The sequence below is a fragment of the Poecile atricapillus genome, chromosome 6, assembly GCF_030490865.1.
Source record: "Poecile atricapillus isolate bPoeAtr1 chromosome 6, bPoeAtr1.hap1, whole genome shotgun sequence".
Classification (NCBI taxonomy): domain Eukaryota; kingdom Metazoa; phylum Chordata; class Aves; order Passeriformes; family Paridae; genus Poecile; species Poecile atricapillus.
The window spans coordinates 35,338,200-35,354,532 of NC_081254.1; the positions used below are offsets into that span (position 1 = coordinate 35,338,200).

The window sequence follows — 16,333 nt, forward strand, 5'->3', positions numbered from 1 at the left end:
GCACCTGACAGCACCTTCTCTATCCCATCCAAACCTTTTTTCCTGCTCCCACAAAAACCGAGGAATCTCTTGGCTAGCTGAGGCAGTGTTATTCCCTTTCCCTGCACTTGGAAAGTGATCCTTGACCAACACTCATCTGCAGGGTAGGGATAACAAGGAATTTGTGTTCTGTCTCTGCTTCTCAATGTACCCAGTTGCTTTTATATGTGGTACCACACAAACACAGGAGTAACCAAACACCTGTAAATGGGACCAGCTCAGTGTTGGTTGTGTCCATCCCTCTTGGTTCATGGAGTCCAGTCTCACCAATCCCTTTGGATTGCTGGGGAGCACAAGAGTTTAAGCTTTTTTAATGCTTGTATCAACTTCAGCCAGTCCACACTGCTTTCCAAACCTCCATAAGGTCTTCTTACAGGTTTTGTGCCTAAAAACAAATGGTCTGGACTTCAGGCAGGACTCTCTTCCCTTTCCAAGGAAGGAGTGGAGGAACCAACCCCCAAACACTGTACATGCAGCACTTACAGGCAGGCCATTCCCCTGAGGAGAACATCTTCAGTCCCTGAAGGTTTTATACTCCTGAACTGCAGTCTTGGGAGATGTCAGCAGGCTGCTTTCTGTCTGGCATTTTTATCCCAAGCACTGCCAGTGCAGGACATGCCACCTGAAAAAGGCAGGAAATGTGCCTGGTGGGCTTCCCAAAAGCACAGAGAGTCTGATCCATATCCGAGCCACTCTGAAACAGGATTTTGGAGCACGTCACCAGCTGGTGTAAATCAGCATCACTACAGCAGCGTGGCAGAGAGCGGAGCCTGGCCCCCATCACCGCTCCAAGGCGCAGGAACATCCCTGATTTCCTCTGACAGAATCAGCGCACTCGTCACCAGCGTTTTTCTGAGCCAGAGCAGGAGGTTTGCCTTTATTTCCACTTTACTGCACCCTGCTGACCCAGGACACGACTTAAAAACACCAAGTATGGAGTGACAAGATTTAACAGTCAAGTGATAACGCACACTTGGTGCTAAAAGCCTCCCCGGGAAGGCTCTGTTTTGTCACATGAGCAACCCTGGCACACGGACACATCTCAGGAGACCAGCCCATGGATGGGCCAGATCAACCTCATGTCTCCTGTGCCAGCAGCAGGAGACACACTGACTCCTCTCAGACTGCCTTCTGTGCAGTTCCCAACATGAGCTTTCCAATGACAACTGCAAAGTCTCCTCTGCAGGAGCTGGTCCTGTCCAAACCTACCCCAACTTCCAAGCAGCCCCTTCACTCTCCGAGTGTTTCCTAAGCCAGCAGATCCCCGTTCCCCTCCATCTCACCACACCAAACAGCAGCAGAACTCTCAGTGTTAGGTGTCCAGCACAGACACCATTCCTCCCTCCTGGATCACGTTATTTGCTCGATTTGTGGAAGCAGAAATGGGGGAAGCAGCCATGGAAAGAATAATACCAGCAGATAGCTACGGAGAAATGACAGAACCATAACACAAATTCTATACAGAGTGTGTGAGTATGTCAGCATTTCTCCTGCCATAACGTAATTAATGCAAAATGTGCTGGGATCCTGTTCTTCTGATGCAATACAGACATCATGTTTGTTGATCTGTCCGGTTGGGTTTTTGAAAGCCATCGTTTCCTGCATTCCACAACAGAAACTTTACACCCACAAAACCTGGTACCACTTCATTTTATTCTTCCTGTCTTTATTCTATTTATTTATTCAGTTAGCCAATGTGAGAGGCCGTAAATCGCACCGCTACTTAAGTCACACGGGGAATTCCTTTAAACAGAAGTAAAAACTCATAAATAACTTCCTGCAGTCAACAATGCATTCATTTTCTTCTCTGCTGTCCAACTAATCTTCCAGCTAACAAATCAAATCAAGTACCCAAATGTAATTATTCTGCTGTGATAATCATCTCCTTATACTCAGAGCACACCTTGGCTTACTTTTTCTGAAATTAAAATTATCAGAGAGCATTGGGATGGTGGGAGAGGGAGGAGAAAAGGTTTGTGTTGGTTTTGAATCTAAACCACTACAAGGTTATAAGCCACTGATAAACCCAAGGTACAACAAGGAAACTCTTCAGCTTGACCAAAGTCCTGTATCTTGAGCAGAAGGTTTGCCTTTTTGTGCTGGGTTGGTAAAAAATAGTGATGCCAAATCCAATTTAGACTTACTTTTTATTAGTATGACTCATAGTACAAGTTTTCAAGGCAATGAAGTGCATGATATAAAAAAAATAGATGATTTTAGAACTGGGACAATTCCCCTAAACTTGCTGGAAGCAATGCAGCTACAAATAAATCCAGGAATTAATCTGTGACAAAGTCAGTAGAAAGGCAAGAAACCTTCACAAAATGCAAACACACATGACAATGTGGGATGAACATTTATTTAACCTTCCACAAAATTTGCAGTTTGTGTGCAATTAGCCCTCAGCCCTTCCAAAGCTCAGCACTTCCCCAGCCCTCCTGCTTGCTGCGGGCAGGGACAGAGCCTGGTGGTCATTCCCAGCGGGATGGAGGTCAGGGATGAGTGAGGTGAACGGCCCAGAGGAGCAATCCCACCCACAGCCACGGAGCCGCTGCGTCACCACCGCATCACGGAGCGATGGCCAGCGCCAACAGCGGGGCCAGGAGCATCAGGCTAAAAATAAACCCACAGAAATCAACCTGCCTCAGCTGCCAGCCTCCTGGAGATGCAAAGGCACAGGGCTGGAGGGGAGCAACAACAGCCCCAAAGCCATCCGTGTGTATCCAACACTGCAAAGGGACTGCACCAGAGGGGAAGAGGAAAGAGACCCACCATGGGTGTGGAAATGCAGTGGGAGTGAGAATGGAATCCCACCAGGTGAGTGGTAGCCTGCCCAAGCGCATCCTCATCCTCCCCAGAGCGCAGCTGGGAAAGGCAGAAGCTGTCACAACCCACATGGGAATGTGATGCTGCAAGCCAAGGTCCAGGAAAACAGAGCTGGAGGGTAGCTGGTAACCCTACTCGACATCATTTTCTTTTATTTCACTGCTTTGTTTTGGCATCTTTACACAAAACTCCCATGACAAGTTTTTCCACGCAAACACCTTTGGTAAGCCTTTGAAAATCTGCAGCTTTGAAACAGAGAATCCATAGGCAGGCAGGCTCAGCCACTCCCAGTGAGGACATGGGCATTTCAGAGGACACCCAGCTCACTCCAAAGGCTCTGGGTGTGGGAGCCCGGGGTGTTGAACGCAGCCCTGCTCACACAGCTCCAGCAGCACCTCCCCAGCCAGCCCTGTGCCACACCACAAAAACAAACACCTGGGCTCCTCATCTGACCTACAGGACTGCTCGTGTGTTAGAGAGTGCAGGAAGGGACAGCAGAGCCACTTGGAAAGTGTTTTTTTTAAATTAGCTAGTCTGGGGAAAGATGCACATCACAGGAGACAATGCTATGGCTGGTTAAACCCTTCAGATAAAAGGGGATTATACTGCAAACACTGATGGACCCTTCAACAAGGACCACCACTAAACTGCTGACAAATTATTCCCCTACACAGCACACATTAGAAGGTGAGGAAACACTTCCAACCCAGGCTGCAGGAGCAGCCTGGCACAGCAGTCAGATCCCAGAGCTTGACACATGCCATGGTTTTCAGCAAGGAAGGGACGGTCACCAGACCACCAGCCACAACATGGGAAGTCACCTGCAGCACTTTCCTCCCAGCAGACCTTACCCTGAGTTTTCTGAGGGTTGTTTTTTTATTTCAGTATATTTGTTTGATGCATTTCAAGTGAGATATTCCTAACTCTGTAGGATTGAAAAGTGATTTTTAAAGAAAGGCTGTGATTTCCAGATGAAAATGGTCATTTAGTGATTCAGAGTTAAAAACCACAAGAGAACTTAAATGAGCAGAGGCTCCCAGAGCTGATGGGAAGCAAAAGCCAAAGGGCTCTCGTCCCTTTTACTCACACAGCACAGAACCACAGAATGCTTTGGGTTGGGAGGGGTCTTAAAGATCATCTTGTTCCAACCCCCTTCCAGGGTCAGGAACACCTTCCACTGGACCAGGTTGCTCCAAGCCCCATCCAATAGTCTTGGCCAGCTCATTTGACCTGATGCTCTGCAAAATGTTTTGAACCCTCAAATAAAGACCTCACGGTATAATAAAAAAATCATTTCTATCGTCAGCTTAAACTCCCCTAACACTCCCTTTGCACAAAGTTTACATTAGGAAAAATAATTAAACAGCTATTGGACTGATTCTGTGCCTGTTCAGCAAGAATCAGTACCTTGGTAACTTCCTTATGACTTTACCGGGTTTCCTGTAATTCCCAGGGAATTTCCAGTGTTTCATGCAGGTTATTTCAGGGGTTTGGGACTTAGCTTGTGGCACTTGAACAGGGCATCACTCACACAAGCCAACAGCTGCATCACTCCCTAGAGCAGGTATTAACTGCTGAGGGTATTTGAGATTCCAAAGGATGGTCACTGAATTCACAAACATCAATTTTTTTAGGAAAACGCTGCTGTAAGTGCCCTTTCCTTCTGCACCAGCCAAAGGGAAAGACACGGTGTACCAGGGAAACTCACAGCAGAGCTGGATGGGATATTGGGCAGGAATTGCTCCTGGCAGGGTGGGCAGGCCCTGGCACAGGTGCCCAGAGCAGCTGGGGCTGCCCCTGGATCCCTGGCAGTGCCCAAGGCCAGGCTGGACATTGGGGCTGGAGCAGCTGGGACAGGGGAAGGTGTCCCTGCCATGACTGGAGTGGAATGAGGTGATCTCTAAGTTCCCTTCCCTCCCAAACCATGCTGGGATTCCCTGAGTCTGTGAACTCCTGTGGGGTGGCTGCCCTGGACTTTGGGGTGCACAGACCTGACCTAGGGGGTCCTGCCCAGCTGGCACCACACCTCCTCCTGCTGGGGGATGGGGCTGCCTGACAGGAGCTCAGCAGGAGAGAGGATGGAGGTCAGGACCGACTGAATCTCAGCTTTACATGGAATGCATTTAGCCCAGGAAGCAATGTATTTTTCATGCCTTTTTTTCTCTTCTATCTGCTATTTTCAAGTCCCAAAAAAGCTACAGGACACGGAGCATCGTTATGCACACCACAGCCTGAACACAGCAGGAAATTTTAACATTTCAGCTGCATGCACAAAACCTTCTAACACATGTATATTTTATTTGATTTACTGCAATACTTTTCTTCCATCTCTTGAAAGTAATTTTTCTCTAAAGCGTAACTGCTTAATTGGCAAGTGTACAAAATATAATTACACTGCATACAAGTTACAATATTGCTTATGGGAATATCACTGTTGATGCATTCTGCTTTATTTTGTGTTTAATCTCTATTAAGAGATCTGTGTGAAAATAGCAAGGTACTCTTGATCTTATAAACATGACATGTAGTTCAGTCATTTCCCTGCCTAACCAAAGCCCAAACAAATGCAATTGAAAGACAACAGAAAATTCCTGGGCTAGCTTGGCACATCCAAGTTAATAAAATTCTTACAATCTCCTCTAAAGAAAGTGCAGTCCACAGGACACTTAAAAAGAAAATCCCCAACCTCTCCAGGCTGAGGTTTGTCACATCCATTACACTGTGAGAGCGATGGAAGGACGTGGCACACAGGAATACATTGCTGTGTGTGACAGCTTTAGGGGGGTTTATTACATTCCCCACAAGGACCTTTGCAATCCCATCTTTTATAATGAAAGGATGAAGAAGCAACACAGCGACGTGGCTGACTCGTGCCAGCCTCTCACCCTCTGTGCCCCTGGCTCTGCCAGCCAGGCCAGTGCAATTCCCAGAGCACAGGAGGAGGTGTCAGGGAGGTTTAGGCTGGATACCAGGAGAAGGTTTTTTCCCCAGAGGGTGCTGAGCACTGAACAGGCTCCCCATGGAACAGGCACAGCCCCGAGGCTGCGTTTGGACAATGCTCTCAGGACAAGGTGGGATTGTTGGGGTGTCTGTGCAGGGCAAGGAGCTGGACTGATGATCCCTGTGGGTCCCCTCCAGCTCAGGAGCAGCTGTGGGACCCTTCCACCAGCCCCAGAGCAGCTGCCCATGCTGTGAGCACTTACACCCATGAGTAAGTTACTCACAGGAGCAGATGCCCTGTGCAGAAATGGGTCTCACTGCTCTGACAGACACCTACCAGCAGCACAGTTTAAATGCCTTAAAGGTTTATTTCATTTGCTTGAGTAATGAGATTAATGTTTGTTTGTTTAAGCTAAATCATACAAAGCCAAACATCTAAATGTCCTTAATTCAGAGCATTAGCCCAGGCTGTGTTACCATGTGAGCACATCTCACTGTCCTGCTTTTGACTGCACCAACAAATTCCTGCTTTGCTCCAGGTCCTCTCCCAGAGATCAGACAGGGACACCTCAAGCAGCCAAATAAACCAATCAACATTGTCAGTTTGACATTTTACCACTTCTTGCTTTATTTGCCACTGGTTTTTAACATATTTGACTTCCAGACCTAAAAACCCAGTGTAAACCCAGCAGATATAGACCACTGTGTTTATATTTTTAAACAGAGACAGACACCTACCTCTGTGCATAGATACAGGGGTAGATGCACAGGTGGGTACAGATATATACAGGAGGGATAGGAAACCATGTTCCTGCCACAACAGCTCCTGCATACTCAAGCACCACACGGACCAGAGCCCAGCCATCCCACAAACCTCATCCATCAATGATGGATGAGATGTGCAGACCCATCTGCAAACTCACCTAAAAGCAGAATAAACCTGCAAACATCCAGCTGGACATGCCCACTTCAAAATAAAAATAAACATGCACACAAACACGTTGCATTTGTTCCTATCACTATCCCAGCAATGTACAATTAACGTTGAAATCTGAATTTGATCAGTTTTCACTTCTGCTCACAGGTTTCCCACCAGGGACAGAGTTATTTCTGATGTGCCATGGTCACCAAGAGCTGGCTGGGAGCTTGACTAAATTCTGCACAATTAGATACAGCACATGACCATCAGAAAAAGGAATCCTCCCTCATTTCCTTCCTGCACTTAAATTAACTCTCACCTGACCCAGGCATTAGCCACAAAATGGACCAATATTGTCCCTGTGAACTTCTCATCCTGTGCCAAGAACCTGGTGTTGACACGGAGGTAACTCATCCCTGTGACAGATACAAGGAATTTTTTCAGGAAATGGTGGGAAATGAAGAACCTACGATCTTTCCTGAGTGCTCAAGGTCCCATCCTGCAATCTCCCCCGTCAGACACAGGTCTCCTCTCTGCAAGTCACCCTCTGGAAGAAAATCTGTCATGCTGATGCTTGGGATCTGAAAATCCCTAGATGATCTCATTTAAATGATGGGCTTTCATGGATTTGGAGGTCAGAAGAGACCCCTGTGATTTTCCAGCCTGAACATGCTGCACACTAACTTACCTAAATCAGTCCCTGCTTGATTGCACTCGCTTCAATGAACAAACATGCCTGAACTTGGCATTTCCAGATGGGGAGAAATCACCAGCACCCTCAGCAGTCTTTTCCACCACCATCAGTGCTGAAACCATGGACCTTAGCTCTATTCTTACCCTGGCTTCACCTTCCAGCTTTCAGGTCTTGTTAAAACTCTGCCTGCTAGACCCGAGAACTCTTTATTATTCAATTTGTTTTCCCTCTGACAACACTAATTCCCTTAATTAATTTACCTTCCAACATTCTCCTGGATAAGTCAGGCAGAGGAAGGTCCTGGTCCCTTCCCCTGCATCCCCTCCTGGCTCCTCTGGCATTCCCAGAGCCCTCCCCAGCCCATCCTGGACAGACAGCAGGGACAGTGTGGCTGCCACGTCCCTCCTCCATCCTGGCAGCCACCTGCCAGCACAGACAAGGAGCACACAAGACCTTTGGCCATAATATCGTATTAGTGCTGCTGGCTCGTGACTCCTCGCTGCCCTGTGAAGACATGATCTCTCCAGACAGCATCCTGGAGCTACAGCCCCACTTGTTTGCTCTGAGATAGAGGAATTTACACTTGGCCATCTGAGAAATATTACCTGCTTGTAGCCAAGCAATACAAATTGCTGTCAGCAGTGGTCACTCCTGTTTGTTATTTACAACTCTCCCAATCTTGGTGACATTTCAAGCTCCAGCTGCGGTGACTCTCTGCCTTATCACGGCTTGCTCAAACATTAAGCAGCGTGAGGACAAAAATGAGTGTTCAGGGAGGCTTCTGGAAAGGGTTGTTTGGAAATTATTCCTGGTTTTACCACTGGATTTTGAGAGCTGACACTCTGCTGGGGCTTGGCCAGCTGCTGTGCACGTCCCCAGTCCAAAGAGTGCTGCTGTACCAAGCTGCATTTCTTGCTGAATTTTAAGGAAATAAACCCCCCTCAGTTACTTTTATCAATCCCATTCACGAGCTCTTTAAGTGAAAAAAGAGAAGTTGGTTCTCAAGGATGTGCTGCCCCTAAAACCATGCCAGTGGGAACTGAGGCATCACCATCCTGCCTTTCATCAGCAAATAAATCCTCGGAATGCTTGCCCAGGACTCACGTGGGGCTGACAGGTCTGTGGTGCTCAGCCTGGCCCAGTTACTGCTTTTCTAGAATAACACAAGGTAAGCATTGCCACAGTTCACAGGAACTCTTCAGTTAATTCAAGACTTACTGGCTCAGCTAACTCTGTAAACCTCTTCAGAGAGAGACACCAGGGCTGAAGCACAAAGCTCTGACTACAGCACTGACTGCTCAACATTCACTTCTACCACAACATTAACAGAGACTAAAGAAATCATTACTTTTCCCCATCAAAAAGTGTAATATTTATGATTTTTCTATTAACCTCATGTGGTAACCCAGTTTTATTTCTAATATCTCCCAGAACTGTTTGTTGTTCTCATCACTACCAGCCACAGTTTCTCTCTCCATCCTTTCCCTTTCCCTCAAGCTCTGATTTCTGTTCTCTGCTATCGATTCTCCTGTCAGGCACTTGGATGTGCAAACATGGACTGAGCTGGAGCACCCCAATTTGGAGCCAGCACCTTAAAAAACCCAGAGCCCCAGCTGGGACAGGAATGAGTGAAGGTGGAACAGACAAGCAGAGACACCTGGCCAGATTCTCCCTCCTGACACATCATTCAAATGAGTTTTTTACAGAAACAATCACAACAAAAATCAGAGGCCACATCTCACTGCCTGTGGCTAGACAGGAGTGAGAGCTCATCCCAGCAAAGGGCAAAGCTGAAGTTTGCACAGTGTTAAGTTTTGGGACACTCAATTCCATGTTTGATGGTTTTCTGTACCATTTCTGTATGAAAAAATGAAAGAGCTCAAACAAGTGGCAAATATAAAATCTACATGAGCTCGTACTGCAGGATCATGAAATTTCTGAGAACTAGGAGAACATGAAAACTAATGAAAAAAGGTTTTTTCCACATATTGAATTGAAATTAATTTCATCCACAACTAATCACAGCAAAGCTCGAGGCTCCCAACTTTTAAATGTAACATCTACTATTTAGCATAATTACTTTGCTTAATTTACTGGTTCCTTCCAACATCTCTTCTCATGGAAAACCTGGTTTTCAACATAAAAATGACAAAAAATTTGACACTGTATGACCACTCTACGGATACCAACAGCATCTCTTATATTTGGCCTCACCTGTTTTTCGAAAGGGAATTTATTTGCAGGGTTTTCCCTCCAGCCAACACCAACAAAGGACATTCCCCACACTCCTGCAGAGCTCATCACACCCCAGGGTGTGACGTTCACTGCCTGCACAGGAACCAGCCCTGGCATTCAGTGCTGGATTTGTTCATTTTCTACCCCAACAATGATGTTACCAGCTCCAGCTCTGTGCCAGCTGCATGGAAACCCCTGGATTTACAGATTTCCATCTCTGCCTCTTTTGGGGCTGATCCTGCACTCCTTGTACACCTGTTACTATCCCAAAGGCCATCAGTATTTTAAAGGGCTCATTCATGCTCCCAGCCAGGGTCACTCATGCCTTGCAGAGCCACACATTATAGTTATTACAGTAATAATGAAAAGCCAGGCTAATTTTGGAATATCCCACAATTTTGTGCCAACCCCTTCAGCACACAATTGCCTCTTATTTTCAAATGTGAATGGATCACTAAAAAAAAAAAAGAAAAAAAAAAAGAAAAAAAAAGAAGATGGACAGCATCCATTACATATCTGTTATATTTAGCAACAGAGAATCCATCTGCATTATTCCTGGTCTCATTAAAGACTTGGCTCCTTGTAAATATTGTGTCTGTAATCCCCACGTTCTCCCTCCGCGCGGTGCTTCAGGGGTCTATTTCTGTAATAATTGGTGTGTGTTGTTGCACAGAAACAGTGGCTGAGTGTCTGTCAACATTGCACAAGTGAATGTACACAGGAGCAACCGCAGCAGAACTCCTGTGGCAATCAGCTCCACGAGGTTCCTACAGCACCTCCTCAAAAAACTCCCAGCCAAGGGACCATGCCCTCTACACCTGGGCACAAAATCAGGTGGGATTTGGTCAACCTCGATTTGGCCACTGTAGGAGCAAAGATCCCTCCTAATTCCACACTGCTCCAACTGCTGGTGGGGATTAGGGAGAGAACCTGGGTGAAGCAGAGCCCAAAATTCAACCACCAAGCAGGTTTATTTAATATGAATATAAAACCTATTTCCATTGGGGGGGGGATGGAGAGGAGCCCAAGAAGAAGCAGGGCAGTTACTTTCAGCAGGACCACTGTTTTTCACTGGCTTGAAGGATACATGAAATCACTGCCAGATAAGGCTGGAGGAGCAAATCATTAACAATTAAAATCTAAAACTGATGCATTCAAGTAACTCGGGTTTTATTTGAATCTTAAATAAAGTCTCAGAACAGATGGGACTTTATGGATGCCTATTAAGATTCCTACCTTGATCCATCCTGGAAGACCATGTATTTGAAAAACAAGGCTGAATTACCCAAAATAACCTTGGACAAACAGCTCCTGCCAGCTGGGGAGCACAGGGACCCTAAAAGGGATTCCAGGGACTGTCCTCCCCTGGCAAAACCACAGAGCAGGGATGAACACCCAGGATCCACCAGAGCATGCTCTGCTTCTGGCTGGGATTTCAGGATGGGCAGAAAATCCCATAAAACTCCCAAAATTGGCAATCTTACCAGGCAGCAGCACCTCAGGGAAGGGCCCCCATGATCTTCCAACACAGCACTATCATGGTTCCCTCTCACCAGATCAAGTCCAACAAAAAGCAAACTCTAATGTTCCACCTGCATTATCACCTCAGAGAGGAGAAACAAAAACAAAAAAGCTCCAGATGTTTATTCCTGGTTCTTAAAAAAAATCACAGGGGCTCATGGTGCAAGAAAGGGGAGTGCACACTTATAAAGCACCATTGTAGAACTAAACAAGTGACACTGGTTCTTCTGTGCTCTGTCACCAAAACTCCTGCTGACTTCACACAGAATGTGATGTGGTGACTCCCTGGTAAAATGCCAGAATCCCAATCTCCTCACCACGGTGGGGCAGAGCAGAAGGAGAAAACACATGGGTGGTATAATGAGAAGATTTGGTTTCCAAGACCTTGCTGCTGCAGAGGATGGTCATGACATTTTTTAGCCTTTCACCTAAATGTTGTTGTCTTTCCTTTGGCAAAGGAAGAGGAGGAAAAAACCCAAACTGTGGAAACATGGCATATGGCATGATAGGTGGCCCAGGCATATCTGACCATGACAAAATCCATTCTAGAATTACATCCTCATACCTGGTGTGACAAACTGCATTTGAAGTTACATCTTCCAGCACCAGAAACAGCAATGGAGAAAACACCAATTCCTGCCTAAAACAATTGTGTTATCCCAGGAACCAGGGAAAATACAGTAGTGACTTAGCAAAACCTTCCCTCCAAAGTTTCAGTGCTCCCTGCAAGAGGGGACCCCAAAAATCACCTTGCACCCCCCAGATATGGCCTTTAATTCACCTGTGAGCCCTGACAATTTCTCTTTTCAGAGTCTATAATCTAAATATCCTTCACAACTGGACAGGGGGATATGAAAAAAACTGATTTCTACGACAGGTGTAAGACATCAGCCCAAACTGAAGAGCTGCTCACCAGAAGCTCCACTCCTTTAACTTCCTACAACCAAAATACAAAGCAAAGACAGAAATACTCACTAGATCTGATGTGAGGAGTAAATGTGACACCCATCAGGTTTTATGAGACAGCATCATCCACCAGATCCTAACAAAACACTTGCAAATTGCCAGTGCTGTGTTCCATGCAGCTTTTCCATTTCTTCTGCTTTAAACATGAAGCCTCTTTCAATTCCCACAGCTAGTAAACAGCCCAAAACACACAGGAAAAATCAACCTACCTTTTCCAAATGGTTGGGCAAACCCAGATTCAGGGTTTTTTTTTCATTAGTGTATTTCATTCTTGCCAGAGTCAGCTGAACTGAAGAAGTTTTATTTGAACTGCAGCCAGCCTGATGGATAAATCAACTTTCCTGGCCAAAGGATTCAGTATGTTACTTCCAGCTCGTGCCTGGGACCTCATACTTTGAGGCTGATGTTTTTCCTGGTGCAAGGAATATTATCACCAGATCCCAGTGACAAATCTGTGTACTGAAAAGCCAGCCTTAAAGATGACAGTTTGTGCTACAGTTTTTGCTGTGGGGAAATTCCTTGGAGTGTTTTCCATCTAGGAAAAGCAGGAGGGGAAAAAGGGCACAGCTTTGCTCTCGGAGGAGTGGGGGTGAGAGGGAGCTGTCAGCAAAGGGGGCTCTGGGGTGGCAGCTCCACAGAGCATCGAGCTCTGGAGCCACCCTGCCAGCCAACCCCTGGATCCACATGGGCTGCAAAACTACCTTAAAAACAGGGAAAGCTGACAGCAAGAAAACATCATCCATGATTTGTACACTATAAAACTGACAATAAAACCCTGGACAAGAGAAGCATCTCTAAAATTCCAGGAGAGAAAGGAAAAGTCAAATGCTCCTGCAATCTATGTTCCTAAACGCAGGAGAGTGCCACCACTCTGACTGAACTACCTTATTTTCTGTTCAGCATTAGAAACACTTGGTTATAACTTTTAAAGGGAAAGATATTTTGATTGCCCATGACTGGAAAGAGCTTGGATCAAGTGAGGAACAGCCCCCAGATGCGCCCGGGTTTGCTAACGATGAAAGCCAACCTCTGTCCCCCCTAATGGCTAACAGGTGGGTTTCACAAACGCCTCCAAAAATATAAAGCTCCTTTCTAAAAATACCACCCTGTATTCACAACGCCAGATTTTCCAGAAAAATACCGACGATAGCTGACGTTTCCCAAACAATTGCTTTTATGGGAACTTTGGGCTGCCCCTGCAGCAGAAAGTTTTGCGAGGCAAAGAACAGAAATCCTTGTTTAAGATTCGAGCCCCGTGGACGGACCCATTCCGTCAGCCAGCTCCGGAGCTCGAGCACAAATCAGCTTTATGGAAGTAACAGATTACAGAACACATCGCTACAATTTTATTTATTTTTTTTTTTTTTTTACTAGAAGATGAGTAATTGAAATGTCTGCGATCCAACAATCACCTCGGAATTCATAAATACCTCATAGTATTCCAAACACACTCTCCTATAATGAGACCATCTTCAATTTTCCTTGGTAAAGAGAGACCTTTAAAGAATGCTAAAGCAGGTCGGCGCCCTTACGCACTGATGGAAACAGGAACAAAAGCATTTTGTCACCAGGCATCTCGTCTATCATTATTTTCCTCACTCTGCTTAAACAAACCCAAAAGTACGTGCCTATTCCTCCTCCCCTCTCCCCAAATCTCCGCAATGAGCGCGATTTCATCCCGAAGGAAAGGCACCATCTGTGTGGAAACAAGGGACCGTTACACCGAACCATCACCGCCGATCGCCTTTTTTCCTGCTCCGCTGATGTTTTTTTAAAACACAGGATTAAAATGTCATCCCATCCCTCCCGTTCTAGGGAGCCGTGTGTATTCCTCTCCTCTGGTCACGGTATACTTAATCAAGTGTGAATGATTAAAGTACTTCAATTAGAGCTACGTACATTCATTGCAGGCAATTCAAAGGCAGCGGAGAAGTGTAGCTGAAAGAAGGAATTACTTCTACTACTTTGAGATCTCCATCTCCCACTTTCCTCCTCCCCAGCACAGCCAGAGCCCTGGGACCCGGCAAAGTACCAGGCGCTAAGCTCCAGCCAGGATTTACCTTGGGGGCACGTCCCTCGGCAGGACAAAAGGCTATTCTTTCCCCCTCAGCAAGTCCTCTAAGTTTGGGGGGGGGAAATGTTATTTTTTTTTTATCGTCGGGCAGAGGGGTGTGAAAAGAACAATCTCAGCGCCTAAATCCACGCGCCCCCTCTGATTTTCCATTCTAGTGACACCAGGGAAGGGTTTAAAATGTCCAAATCGAGGGGGGGGGGGGAATATATGTATTAAATAAATAGTGGGGAAATTATTCTGAGCTCTGGCGGAGGGGTACAAGGTGGGAGGGAAGGAGCGAGGCGCGGCCCCGCGGACACCGCGCACCTCCGCGGGTACAAGCGTGGAGAGTTGCTAAGTGACTGAGGGGCGAGCGCGGTTATTGAGCGATAATAAAATATATATTTTTTTTAAAAAAATTAAATTAAAAAAAAATTAAAAATACTAAACCATTCCCCCCCCCCCGTAATCTACCTAAAATTAAGAGGGAAAAAAAAAAAAAAAAAACAATAAATATACTAAATCCTCCCCCCCCCAAAAAAAAAAAATTAATTGGGAACGCAGCGCAAGGCGGCGGCTGCTCCGCGTCCCCCGAGCATCGGCCGCGCCGCACCGCGGGGTTCCCCCCTTGCCCAAACTTTCCTGCCGCCGCCGCCCCGTTAATCCCCCGGCAGATGTTGTCGGCGGCTCTCGGCACTAAGTAAACAATGCGGGGCCCGGCACAACAAAAGATTTCCCACTTCACCCCGCCGCTCCGCGCCCACCCGCGCAACTTACGCGGCCGCCTCCCACCACCATCGCATTTCCACCTACCCTCCCCTCCTCGGGTTTGTTTTTTTTTTTTTTGCCTCCTCTGTCCCCCCTCGCCGGTGAGGTTGACTAAAGCAAAGATGTCCTCGCTTTTCCCTTGTCCTTCTCGCCGGGAAGCGCAGCCGCCGCCGCTCCCTTACCTGCTCCCGGCCGCCGCCAGCCCCGCGCCGCTCTTCACCGCCGCATCCCTTCCCGCATCCACCGCCGGGCTCTGCTTGCCGGAGATCCACCTTAAAAACGCCACCCGCTCACACACCGCACAAAAAAAAAAAAAAAAACTTAATCCTTCCCCCCCACCCCCCCTTTCCCCGCTCTCCTGCTCCGCCCGCCGCCGCGCCGGGAGCGGACGGGGGCACCGGAGCCCCGCAGCAGCAGCGGAGAAGATGCTAATTGCAACTTGGGGGGGAGGGCCGCTCTCCCCCCCCCCCCGCTCTTTTTTTTTTTTCCTGCTTTTTTTTTTCCTTTTTTGTTTGGGTTTTTTTTATTTTTTTTTTTTTGTTTGGTTTTTTTTTTTTTTAAAGCCAGAAAGTGCCCGGGCGGTGTTGGGCGGAGCGGCCGCTCCCCCTCGCCACGCTGGGTGAGCGGCGAGCGAGGAGAGGTAGAGACTCTCACTGCCTCGCTTTTTTTTTTTTTTTTTTTTCCCTTCTTCTTTTTCTCTCTCTCTTTTTTTTCCTTTTTTTTTTTTTTTTTTTTTTTTTTTGGCAATAGGCGGGGTCTCTCCTTGCAAACCAATGACACAAACCCACATGGACCAGCCTCGCCCCCTATAGATACTCTTCACTACAAATAGGCTCTCTCGGGGGATTAGTGGATCAGCTAAAGTACAAACAGACGCAGCGAGGAAGGGGCGGGGGAGCGGCGGGAGGCGCTGGGGAGCGGCAGCGGGACGGTGCGGGGCAGGGCAGGGGCTCGGCGGGGCTCCGGCCGCCGGAGGGGCTCGGCGGGGCGCGGCGCCTGTTGCTCGGGCCGGAGGGGCGGGCAGGGCCGGCCGCCGCCGCCGCCTTTGTTCGGCCCCCCGCGCTCAGCGGCTCCGCTGCAGCCCCGGCACCGCCACCGGCCCCGGGGGGACCCCGGCTCGGCCGCGCTCGCATCCCGCCCTCCGGGCCCGCACCGCGGCCCGTGCGGGGAGCACAGAGCGGCGGGGATGCGCTGCCCGCAGCGGTGCCATCCCCGAGGCCGAGGGGCTGCCGCGTCCGGCCCCTCCGAGCGGCCGCTTCGCTGGGAGCGTGGGGTAATCGCGGCGGGGCGTTCGGCTGCCTGCGAGATAACCACAGCGCGCTCGGCGCGCATCTATTTGTATTTGTATTCCGTATTACCCCCGTAGATTTGG

At 47.8% G+C, this 16,333-nt stretch overlaps 1 protein-coding gene across 3 annotated transcripts in view; it reads right to left on the minus strand.

Moving 5' to 3' along the window:
- Positions 1-15,262, minus strand: part of CTBP2 (C-terminal binding protein 2) — a 130,860-nt gene extending 115,598 nt beyond the window's left edge. Inside the window, exon 1 of one of the 3 annotated variants that reach the window (XM_058840659.1) lies at positions 15,144-15,262. The gene's annotated coding sequence lies outside the window, so the exon portion shown is untranslated. The other 2 variants (XM_058840661.1, XM_058840663.1) reach the window with 2 other exon arrangements.
- Positions 15,263-16,333: the final 1,071 nt, after the last annotated feature.